The sequence below is a fragment of the Pungitius pungitius genome, chromosome 3 (genome assembly GCF_949316345.1).
Source record: "Pungitius pungitius chromosome 3, fPunPun2.1, whole genome shotgun sequence".
NCBI classification, from domain to species: Eukaryota; Metazoa; Chordata; class Actinopteri; order Perciformes; family Gasterosteidae; genus Pungitius; species Pungitius pungitius.
The window spans coordinates 21,496,656-21,508,978 of record NC_084902.1 but is presented as its reverse complement, the minus strand read 5'-3'; the positions used below and the strand labels follow the sequence as shown (position 1 = coordinate 21,508,978).

At 42.6% G+C, this 12,323-nt stretch overlaps 1 pseudogene; it reads left to right on the top strand.

Moving 5' to 3' along the window:
- The first annotated feature begins 10,656 nt into the window (after nucleotides 1–10,656).
- Nucleotides 10,657–11,583, top strand: LOC134126964 (uncharacterized; annotated as a pseudogene).
- The last annotated feature ends 740 nt before the right edge of the window (nucleotides 11,584–12,323 follow it).

The window sequence follows — 12,323 nt, the reverse complement described above, 5'->3', positions numbered from 1 at the left end:
TCTATAGTAGTTTTATGCTCGGGGCGCCGAGAAAGGGCGCCCTCACTATCTAACCAATGGAGCTCTGATATGCTATAACACGTCACTAAATATGATCAATTCAACCAATCAGTGACGCGCAGTAATAATTCTCCGATGGGCGCTTTGCCTCTGCGCCCATCGGAGAATAACATGAGTTTTGTGTGGTCACGCGGCAGTGAGATTCGAGTTGACAATGGCGCCGGCGTCACACGAGAAAGAAACCGTGCAATCTCTTCTTCAAACTCCGTTTGAAAGAAGACCACTGGCTGAAAAACAAAAAATAAAAGAAATGGGACCGGACCAGCCACAAATTAACATCAGACAGCAGGTGAAAGACAAGGAAGCGTCGTACACTAGAGGCTTTTCGCGGACATGGTACACTAGGAAGCCGTGGCTAACCGGCTGTGGAGTAACTAACTCGCTGTTTTGCTTCCCTTGTTTGCTTTTTAAAACTGCAGCGACCGATCGAGCCTGGTGTGAAAACGGTGTTCAGGACATGAAACATTTTTCGGAAAAAATTAAAAAACACGAACACACAAAGACGCATATGGACAACTGCCTGAAATTTGCGTTGCTGGGGAAGGCTAACATTGCTACTCAGTTGGATGATGGCCATCGACTTTGTATAAGAAGGCACAATGAGGAAGTGGACAAGAATCGATATATTCTTTCTAAACTGATTGACTGTGTTAAATTTTGTGGTGCCTTTGAATTGGCTTTGCGTGGCCACGACGAGACTGAAGCCTCTGAAAACCCAGGCATTTTTAGGGGCCTTGTTAACTTCGCCTCGTCGTTGGACGCTGCTCTGATGGAGCACTTGGAGGGAGCTACTGTGTTCAGAGGTACGTCCAAAACGATTCAGAATGAGCTGCTGGACTGTATGCTGACTGTTGTTAAGGAGTACATTCACGAGGAGGTGACTGCGGCTGATTATATTGCCATTCAAGCCGATGAAACATCTGACGTGTCTGTCCAGTGCCAACTTGCCCTTGTACTTCGCTACATCGACCGCTACAACGTCATTCAAGAGCGCTTTTATGAGTTCATGCCGATTGAAAACGCGAATGCTGAAAACATCGCTCAAGCACTTTTGGAAAGGATGAGTGCATTGATCCCACCCAAAGACAAGACAAAATTAATAGCTCAAGTTTATGACGGAGCGAGCGTTATGCGGGGTGCCACTGGAGACAATGTAAATAATTTTTATTGACTTGCTCACCATTACAATTGGTAATGCACAGTCTTCTTCATCTAGTGGTTACTCCATGTAATAACAGCGACTATTTGCCTCTTTGTGTATATTGAATATTGACGCAAATTACAGCAATTATAAGTTCACCTTGTATGTCTTGGTTTCCTAATATGATGTGTATGACTTGGTATGACCTTGTCTTTGAAAGAACAATATTTGAAATCTACAAGGACATTCTAAATTCATAGTTTAATAATTACATTAGATGCTATTTGTTTTTAAATCGTTACTTTGGTGTTAATGTAATAAATAAACAGCAGAAATCTCCCTCAGCCCCCCCTACTTTTTCCATCACCAGCCGCCACTGCGTTCTACATGGTGACACTTAAATTGTGTATGCAGCTCTGTCACAATCCAGTTAGCAGCCGGATCGTGCAACTAGCTGTCTGCCTACGGTGGTTGGAGTGAGAGGCTCACTCGCTTTTTTTTTCGTTAGGTAAAGTAGTTAATCCTGAAATTGTAGTACCTCTCTTATCCATTGGAATCTGTGGAAATGAATGTTGAAAATGTGGTATGTAGTGTTTGGCCTATTGAGTTATCTTTTATGTACCATGTTTTGTTGTTCATTAGAAAATGCAAAGTCCAACAAGATTCCCCCAAATTAATGATGAGAAGGTGGAGAAGAGGAGGCAGGCCTGCCAAATTCAAACTGTAAGTACATGTGTTGATATTTATTTGAGTTTGTATAACATTATAGATCTATTGAGGGGTAATAATGATACTTCATTGGCATCGTGGTAGAAGTTATGCATTTAACATATTTAAACATATTTTTCTTGCAAGAAATCCTTCAATATAGAACACAGATATTGTAGTTCATAATAATCCTTTTGATATGATATAATATGCACCATAGAACAAAGTTGGTATTTCCAAATCATCAATATGTACATTTGTTTGTTTTTAATTTCAGTATGCGTGCCTTGATCAGGCGGTATCTCGCCAGGACCTGTATGGGTCACGGTTTGGGTCTTCTTGTCTTATTTTGGTAGTTTTCATGTCTCTTGTGTTCCTGGGTAACTTCACTTCCTGCCTTGTCCTGTGATTGCCTGATTGATTCCACCTGTGTCCAATCACCTGCACCTCCCTTGTGTATTTAAGCCCTGTGTGCCAGGTGTCCTTTGTCACGTCATTGTCTATGTCTTCCCATCGTTGGTGCACGGTCCTGTGGATTGGTTTGGTTTTGTGCTAAATAAAGAGCACCGTTTGGAGAACTTTGAATCCTGCGCTTAAGTCCTCCCTTCTGCCTGCACCAGCAATCCTCTCTGACAGTATGTGCAATCATTAAATTGCAATCTGAAAGTCATGCAGGTCCTGGTGAGGCAGGTCAGGAGGCGGTGAGCTGCTGAACAGCAGGTGGAGGCCATGAAGAGGGAAATGGTGGACCTGAGAAGAGAGGCAGCAGCCTCAAAGGCTAAATTGATGCTCAAAGAGAAGGAACACTGTGGTGATGGTGATGGTAAGTGTGACAATCTGCAATGAATGAACTGAATTTGAATTTGTTTATTTATTTGAGCAGTACACATGGTGCTCAAAAGGAGTGGACTGAAGCTCAAAAGCAGTTCTTACATTACATAATATTTCATTTAGCTGATGCTTTTATCCAAAGTGACTTATAACAAGTACTAGGATTAAGACAAAAACATGTCATATTATTTGTTACATCTCAAACTATCAAAACTCCAAGACAGGTTAACCATGTGATATTATTATTATTACATTATAAAGAGTAGGAACGATAAGTTAAGTTGAATGAAAATTCATGAACTGAATATTTTGATGGCTGTGTGAATTGTAAGGGTGTAATTTTTGTTAATGGCATTATCAAAGAGTGGGTGTAAAATTCTCCCTCTTTAATCAGTGCAGATGCTTTGACGGACACCGAGATGGTTGAGGCGGATCCTGATACAGAGGAGATCTTTCAAGAAGATTTTTATTTTTGTACTTCAATGTTCCTGTTCTTACTGTTGCTGCGGTTTGTTGTTGTGTATTTAGTAATTCAATTTGTAATATTTATGGACAGCATGTCGTTGTGTATTGTATATTGGGGGTAAATATATCTACAATGTGTGTAGTTCTCTTTTAAAGATAAAGAAGAACAGAGAGCTCTGTATGTTTAAACTGTAAGACTTAGTAAAGTCAAGTCATTAACCTCCCCAAGGAGAGTGAAATGGCTTCCTTTGTTATATCAGCGTTTGTGATTGAAATCAAAACGTCACTAAAACAGGTTGGATCATCTCCATTCGTCGGGACTATTTATTTGCAGTTATTTAGCTATTAGTTCTTTAAATGTTAATTTTTAATTCTTTAGGTTATTATTTTTGTCAATATAGTTTTTGTTGTGAAGTGCAAAAATAGAGGGAATATTCACACCAAAAAAAATATGAATGATTTGGGGATGTTCTAGGATGCAATGTGAAAATGTCCTGATGATTTGGTGAGAACATGCCTTATACTTTTGAAGTGCTAGGTCTTTCCTTTTTAGGACACACCCCTTACAAACTTCATTGGTCTATAACTTTAATGGCATTGAGCCAATGATCATTTTGCTCATTTAGCGTCTGGAAGTAGTTTGCAAAAACAAGTTTTTCACAAAATTCAAAATAGCAGAAAAAATCGGTACGGGCATTTGCATATCATGTTCGACTTTTTTGTAGAGCACATCCAAGAGCACCTCTGTGCAAAAGTTCAAGTCAATTGGTAAAAGTGGGCAAAAAATATCTTAAACTTTTTTTGACCCTGCCTCTTAAAAGAATCTGAATCGAGAATCGCTGGGAACCGGAATCGAAACCAGGAATCGGAATCGCTCAAATTCAAACGATATCCAACCCTACTAATTGCGGAGAAGGAGGAGAAGCTTACATAAGTGCAACTTCATCTGGGATGGCAAACATGAAGCTAATGCAAGAAGTGGAGACCAGATGGAACATCACATATTTGATGCTGCAACGATTGGTGGAGCAAAGGGAACCAGTAGGAGCAGCCTTAGCTGGGTTACAACATGCGTGCCACCATTATACGGTCAAAACAAAGAGAGGAAATCCCCCAGGCATCCACCTCTCGTGATGACACAGGAGGTAATAGATTTATTTTAATTATTATTATTATTATTTCAAGATCAGTTATTCCTATCGTTTAGACACTAGCGTCATGGACGCACGAAAGACTAAAAATGTAACAGCAGATGCCACTGTGGAGGTCCAGCGGAAGGCAGAGCCAAATATAAGCAGGCTGGAAAACCCTCTGCAGTACTCGGAGAGGCAGAAATTACTGTATCAAAATGTATATAGACTTGCTCTTGTGTTTTTGTTCGTTTAACAAATCGTTTAAAACCCAAAACTCTTGAGAAACTTATTTCTGAATAAAATGTCCCGTACATCATTGTCCAAGTTATACAAGAATATTCAGTCCCCTCTTCCTAGTTCCACAAGCACTTTCACTGTTCTGCCAGCATTTTTCTAAAGTGTCTGAATAACATTATTACACGACCATGTGATAATTTATGCACAGAAATTATTTGGTCACACATTTTTGTAATCCATAGTCATTGCCAACAGCCATAACAGACACAACAATTCCATGCTTCACATTATGTGGTTTCGTGTGCACATGAAGCTTCGAGAAATGAACCCTTTCTCGAACCAATCGGTTATAGTGGTTCAATGCCTCGTGAGGCTACAGCTCACCATCACTACAAAATTCCAAACCACCAATAAGAAAATCCAAGGATACTCAGGCAGTGGATACATGCAAGATTCATTCGTGACAAAATTCAGACAATTAAGCGACAAGGGGCACATGACACACAGGGCTTAAATACACCGGTGGAAACAATCATGGATCAGACAATCACAGGGGATGACGGGACATGGCAGGAAGTGAAGTTAACCCTTGGGACATGAGAGACATGAAACTACAAAATAAAACCGGACATGAACCCAAACCGTGACAGATCATCTCTCATTCTCTTCACCTGGTCCTCATGCCCTTCCCACCTGCAGCCCATTCCCTCAATAATCCCTCACTATTAAGGTCCGCACACTTGCACTTGCCCTCTTCCAGATTGTCTTGTGTGTATGTCAAGGTTTCCAGGGTTTCGCAATTACCCTGATATTCTGGTCTGACCTAGCCTGCCTTTTTTTACCATGAATTGTTTTCAAGGGCATGAAGAGATTATAAATAGGGTCAGAGTTGGACAGCAGGCAGACTCTTCAAAGGAAGAGTCTTCAGGTATACCTGGGGGGAATTGCTCAATGTATGGTTTTCTACTCTAAATGTTAAACGTTAACATTAAAGTGTTGGATTCTTGTCATCAACCAACTCGGAGGGATTAGAAAATCCCAATACTTGCTAGCTAGGTTAGCTTGACACAGAAACACTGAAAACTTGACGACGTAATAAAAACCACTAGCGTTAGCTTAATGACTTAAAATTAAATAAATAAATTTACAGCGCAGTAAAATTGTTACAGAACAGCATCCTTCCACACGTGGAGCGGATGCCCACGTGGTTAAAAATGCGTGGAACGGAAGTGTCACTCAATTGAAAGCAACAACTTCTCTCGGTGATTACCGGGGGCCTTGTGCAGAAACGCAAATCTATCACTTAATATCCTTGTGATTGAATATTTTGTAAAACGAACACAATGTGGTCACGTTTATCTTGCAAACATAAAACTAACGTAACATTTTGCAATCAAGTAAATTGGACAGCCAGCCATTTTTTGGAGTGTATGTAAAAAAAAAAAAAACATGAGAAGAGTAATATTGTATTTGTGTGTGTTACCAACCCTACAGAAGGACAGCTGTGGTATACTCTCCTCCCCTCTGACACACACACCACATGTGTCATTATGGATTGAAGTGTGCTGATTTTGGCTCAGCCATTATCTTCTTACACAACCCACTACAGTCAAGAGAGGGTTTCAGTATGAGCCTTGTGTGTGTGAGCACTCACCTTACTCATGTGCTTCTGTGCCTTTTCAAGTCCTTTGTAAAAATGCAGCCTAATAAAGCAGCATGCTCTAAGTGTCAGCTTGATGGTGACTTTCATTTTGACTTGTGGGGCTATGATACACAAAACTGATGCAATTACTACTTTGAAACCTTTTCAGTCACTGAAAACAGCTTCCCCAGACCTTATCCGATTCTAGTGTCCATCATCTGGCCTCATTTCTGTGCACTAATGAGAACCTTCTCATGCTGTATGTGTATTTTACAGCAGCTGTATCCGCCCTTTGTTTTTGGCCCTGAGCTCCGAAGAATGCTAGACTATTATGGTATAAGGACATTATTTTCTGAGTGTGTGGTGTGCTTATTTCTAAATATAACCCCCCTGCAGTTGTTGCTTAGACAGAATATAGGGGAATATTCTAATTCCATCCATGTTCGATGAGGAGACTGGTAAATAATTAAATCGTCTGATTTCAGAGACAAGAAATGCCGACCCGAATTACACTTATCACAAGTTGACAATTTGGTAGTAAAGGAACCTCACTCAACTGGTTCATGGTTATTTATTTTGTTTGTAAACGGTAAACGCTCGATGACTACCAATGTTGGTCACTGAATTTTGAAAGGAATTTAAGTAGAAAAGCATGACTAGAGGTAGAAATTATAGTCCGGCTGTGGCAGGTAAAGCAGTCCTTCTAGCCATGGATAAGATGTGGCCTAGAGATGCAGACCCCTTAAAATCCAGAGGTCCAGTTGAGAATGGCTGGTTTATGATCCAACCAAGAAAATAATGTATTAAACTGAATGTCGGATTTTTTGTAGTTGGTACAAGCAATTTCACAGTGGAAAAAATAAAGGACCATGACATTTCTGTTGGCCATATCAAAAGCTTTGCTAAATGGAAGTTTTGCGGTAAGGTACATGGTCCTCGGTGGAGCTTTACACCTCTGCACTAGTATATACAATGAGCAACACTTTTCACACAAAGGGAGCTTTACACACTTACAAGAGATTAATGACAACAATAAAAATGCTGAGTGCTGATCAAGAGTTTTGGGCATGAAGCGACAAACAATAACAAAAATCGCCTGAAAAGGATCACCTGAAAGAAATCCCTAACTAATCTAGCTCTGTAAAATATGGAGGCACCATGCTAAAAACTCATCTAAGACTGTAATCATGGAAAGTTCTACTTTGATGAGTGAAGCTAGATAGTTGTTGGGCACCACCATAGTGTAAAACCAAGGCTGACTTTCGAACAGTTTTCTGTTGCAGGACAAAAAAACCCTGAAAGGATTGTGCCTTCTTTCATGGTTTTTGGACTGCAGTTCCCTGAAGGACCATGTGGGGTCCTCAGTGTTAGTTATTCCTGTCATGTGTGTTGTCTTGATTGTTTTCATTGTGTTTACCTGTGCCTTATTTGCTAGCCTTTAAAAGCCACCTGAGTTTCTTTGTGTTTGGCGAGTTTTGGAAGATGACCCCTTGATCTGAGCCGCATGAGTTGTTAAGAGAACTGCTGCTTAGATTCTTTACCTCTGTTAATCCTTTTTAGGACACCCTTATTTACTTTATTAATGGCCCAGACTTTGTTTTTAGTTGTCTGGAAGTATTGTGTTGCTGTCATACATTATGGAATCATCTGCCTTATTCAAGTCAAAAAACCTTTTTTGATTCCCTATCAACAACTCGTCTCTCTCTGTCTCTGCATCTGAGTCCTCATCACTAATACGGGTGCGGTGAGTCTGTTGCGTCACTTCCTGTCGACAGCGTGTTTGATGTCATTGAACTTTTTCAAAGCTCTAGTGATACCAAGCTGATTCTGTCGTGATATTGTCAGTACAAGCGGCAAATTATCTACGTGAGGCATTGTTAAACGCCTCACCGTCCAGCACTTTGTCGTTCAAACGAATAGTTGCTTAGACGTTGTTTAGCGTTAACGCTACCTCTTTTAGCTTAGCAGCTAACCTTGTGATGTCTTCCCTCCCTACCTCCCCTGCTCTTTCTTGCTCGGTGTGTCACATGTTTAGCTATTCCTCTGCCTCCCTTACGGATAATGGTACATGTAAGAAGTGTAGTATATTTGATCGGTTGGAGGCGAGGCTTAGTGAGTTAGAAGCACGGCTCCGCACCATGGAGGCTCAGTCAGTAGCTGCTGTTAACCACCATCTCCTATAGTCTGTGCGGACCACATAGACGTATCGATTGCTCCTGCTAACCGTCCCCCGGCAACCCCCGAGCGGCCGGGAGGCTGGGTGACTGTCCGGAGTAAGCATAAGTCTAAGTCGAAGCACACGGTTAACCACCAACCAATTCTCCCCACTCAGCAACACACCCGCTGAGAAGCCAACTCTGGTGATAGGTAGCTCCATTCTGAGGAACGTGAAGTTAGCGAAACCAGGGGCCATAGTCACTTGTATACCCGGGGCCAAAGCGGGCGACATTGAGTCTTATCTTAAACTGCTGGCTAAGGATAAACGTAAATGCAGTAAGACGTTGTTCACTGGAAGACGTTTTGGGGAGTGCCTGGTCTGATTAGGATCCAACTTTGGATGGATTTTACCTTCAAGCGAGTGATTTTGATTTTGTTAAGTTTGTATTATAGGTTTAGTTGTAAGGTTAAAATTACATAGTCCTTTTTGTTTCCTCCGTAAGGAGTGATTTATTTAGTGACGTTACCTCCGTTGAAAGAGTGCGTACCCGTTATTTTGATGAAGTTAAAAGCCTTTTTGTTTTCCTTCTAGTGATAAACAAAAGTTCTTTTTCAAGTGCTTAGTTGGCAGTTCGCTGTCTCGTCTTGATTTAAGAGTTTAAGAGTAAGGGGAAGCAGGATGTGCATAGCAGGCCGACACGAGGACACACACTGACAATCAAGCTTCTCTGTAGGTCTAGATAGCGAGTCAACCAGCAGATGTGCCAGATGAGGGGGGTTGGAAGTCACACCACAAAATACAACGCTCACTCTGTTCATTGTTTACGTTAAGTCAGGAGTTCTGGACATTGGATATGATCGGATCTTTAGATGCGGGGGGTGGAAGATCCTCCTCTACGCCAGCTTAGGGCCAATAGAAATCTTTCCTTCTGTCTTTCAAGGGTTATAAAACATGATGTTCTTCCGGCCTGCGAGCCGGCAGGATTGCTCCTGCCTTTGCAAACGCAGCGCTTATACTTGACCTGTGATCTGACGAATAAATCTACCAGAACGAGATGTTGTTTGGCTGAATTCTTCCAGACGTCCCCATCCAGGCTTCCAATTTTTGAACACGTTCCTTCGATCCTTCTCTTTTTAAATTATCTAACACTGAGTGGGGTGACTTTTGGGTTGATCATTTTTAAAGCCACACTTCTTCCTAACCTATTTAGTGGAAGAAGTGTGTATTAGATAAGGTTCATCGCCTGTATTTTTTACTCTGCCTTGGAGGACTACAGTCTTGCCAACACCCGGCATCTGTGTCCTGACGATATTTAAATGAACGTAACCATAAATAAAGGTTGATGATAAAACCGATCATAAACAAATGCATACCATATATTTATTTCTACATTTCTTTATTTATGGGTCTGTATCATATTTCTGTTCGCCTATTCAATTCATTTTATTTTGTATAGCCCAAAATCGCAAATTACAAATTTGCCTCAGGGCTTTACAGTCTGTACACATGCGAAACCCTCACATTGCTGTGTCCGCTTAAGACTCGACGGGCTGGCCAGCTCCGTGGCTGACTGAACCGGTGCGTGCTACGAGAGCCACTCTGCGAGCATCTGAAAGGAAATGGCGAAAATACAAACAACCTGATGACCTGCATGCGTTTCAGTCGCTTCTGTCATCTTTTTCTGCCTCCATCTCCGCTGCAAAAAGTGCTTTCTACCAATCCAGAATTGAGTCCTCATTTTCCAACCCCAAAAAACTATTTTCCATCTTCACTAACCTCCCAGTCCTCCTTCCCCCTCCACCCTTCTCCCAGGAGACTTTGTCACCTACTTTACCAGAAAAATAGATAACATACGCTCCTCCTTCTCCAACCCACCTCCTTCCAGTTATATCGCACAGACCTCGCCCCAATCGCCCTCACTTCCCTGTTTCACACCCCTGTAACAACCTCCTAGACCCCCACCAGTCAGGCTTCAAGGCGGGCCATTCCACAGAGACTGCTCTCCACGCTGCTAGAGGCGCCTCGCTCTCCTCCGTGCTCATCCTACTGGACCTTTCTGCAGCATTTGACACAGTAAACCACCAGATCCTTACAACTGGAGTTCATCAGGGCTCCGTCCTGGGTCCCCTCCTCTTCTCAATTTACACCAACTCCCTTGGCTCCGTCATTCGCTCGCACGGTTTTTCCTATCACAGCTATGCCGACGACACCCAACTAATTCTCTCCTTCCCCGACTCGGACACTCAGGTGGCGGCACGGATCTCTGCATGTCTGACTGTCCGCTCATCACCTAAAGAACAACCCCGACAAGACCGAACTACTTTTCTTCCCTGGAAAAACCTCGCCCACTCAGGACCTGACCGTTAACTTCGGCGACTCCGTGTTAACGCCCACTCAGTGCCAGGAACCTCGGCGTGACACTTGACTCCCAACTCTCCCTGACTGCCGACATTGCAGCAACGACACGATCCTGTAGATACACGCTCTACAACATCAGGAGAATACGACCCCTTCTCACTCAGAAGGCGGCACAGGTCCTGATTCAGGCGCTTGTCATCTCCCGCCTTGACTACTGTAACTCTCTGCTGGCGGGTCTCCCAGGTACCGCCATACGACCACTGCAGCTCATCCAGAATGCCGCAGCTCGACTGGTCTTCAACCTTCCGAAATACTCCCACACCACACCGCTTCTCTGTTTACTTCATTGGTTACCAGTGACTGCCCGCATCCAGTTCAAAACATTGATACTGACGTACCATGCTGTGAATGGATCGGGACCAGTCTACATCCGGGACATGGTGAAACCCTACATCCCAACCCGCACACTCCGATCTGCATCTGCCAAGCGGCTTGTTCCTCCCTCACTGAGAGAAAAGCACTCGGCAAGATCGCGACACTTTGCTGTCCTGGCTCCCAGATGGTGGAATGAGCTCTCCGATGACATCAGGACTGCAGAGAGCCTCTACATCTTCCGTCGAAAACTCAAGACACACCTTTTTAGACTCTACCTTGACTAAAACACGAGCAAACCGTAGCACTAACAAATGATTGTACTTATAATGGCACTTTTCTATAACATGTTTTGTAACTGCTTATTTGATGAAAAATGTACTTTCTTGTTACTTGTTTTCTGAGTTTGTATCTATGTGGAAATGCACTTATTGTACGTCGCTTTGGATAAAAGCGTCAGCTAAATGACATGTAATGTAATGTAACATCGGCACAGGAAAAACTCCCCAAAATATGAAAAAATCCTTCAATGGGGGGAAAAAAGGGAAGAAACCTTAGGGAGAACGTCAGAGGAGGGATCCCTCTCCCGGGATGGACAGAAGGCAATGGATGTCATGTGTACAGAATCAACAATGTAAAAGATGTACAATACATTCAATTTCTCTAACAGAAATGATACAAGTAATTGCAAGTAGCAGAACAGGTGTACGGCAGGACCACTGCAGGGACAACCACCATCCACAGAGGCTTCTGTGGGGAGGGAAAGCAGAAAGATGTTGGTTTATGATGACAGTAATATGAATCATATTTAAAGTAATGATGATGGCAGCAGCAGGTGTCATGCCAGGAGTCAGAACCGGGGTCCGCACGAAACTATGATCCACGGAGACCTGCTAGGCAAGAAAGCATAAAAAACTCCCGGAAAGAAGCTTAATTAGTGATGTACATTAATAAAACATGGATGATTGTGGAAGGAGAGAGTGAGAGTGTGAGCGTGAGAGAGGGGCTCGGTGTGTCCTAAGAAGTCCCCCGACAGTCTAAGCCTAGAGCAGCTTAACTAAGGGCTGGTCCAGGCTAACCTGAGCCAGCCCTAACTATAAGCAATATCAAAGAGGAACGTTTTAAGTAGGGATGAGCGAGTACCGCATTATCTGTATCAGTATCTGTTGAACCATATGAATTATCTGTATCCGTATCTGTACTCGGATTGGGCGGGGC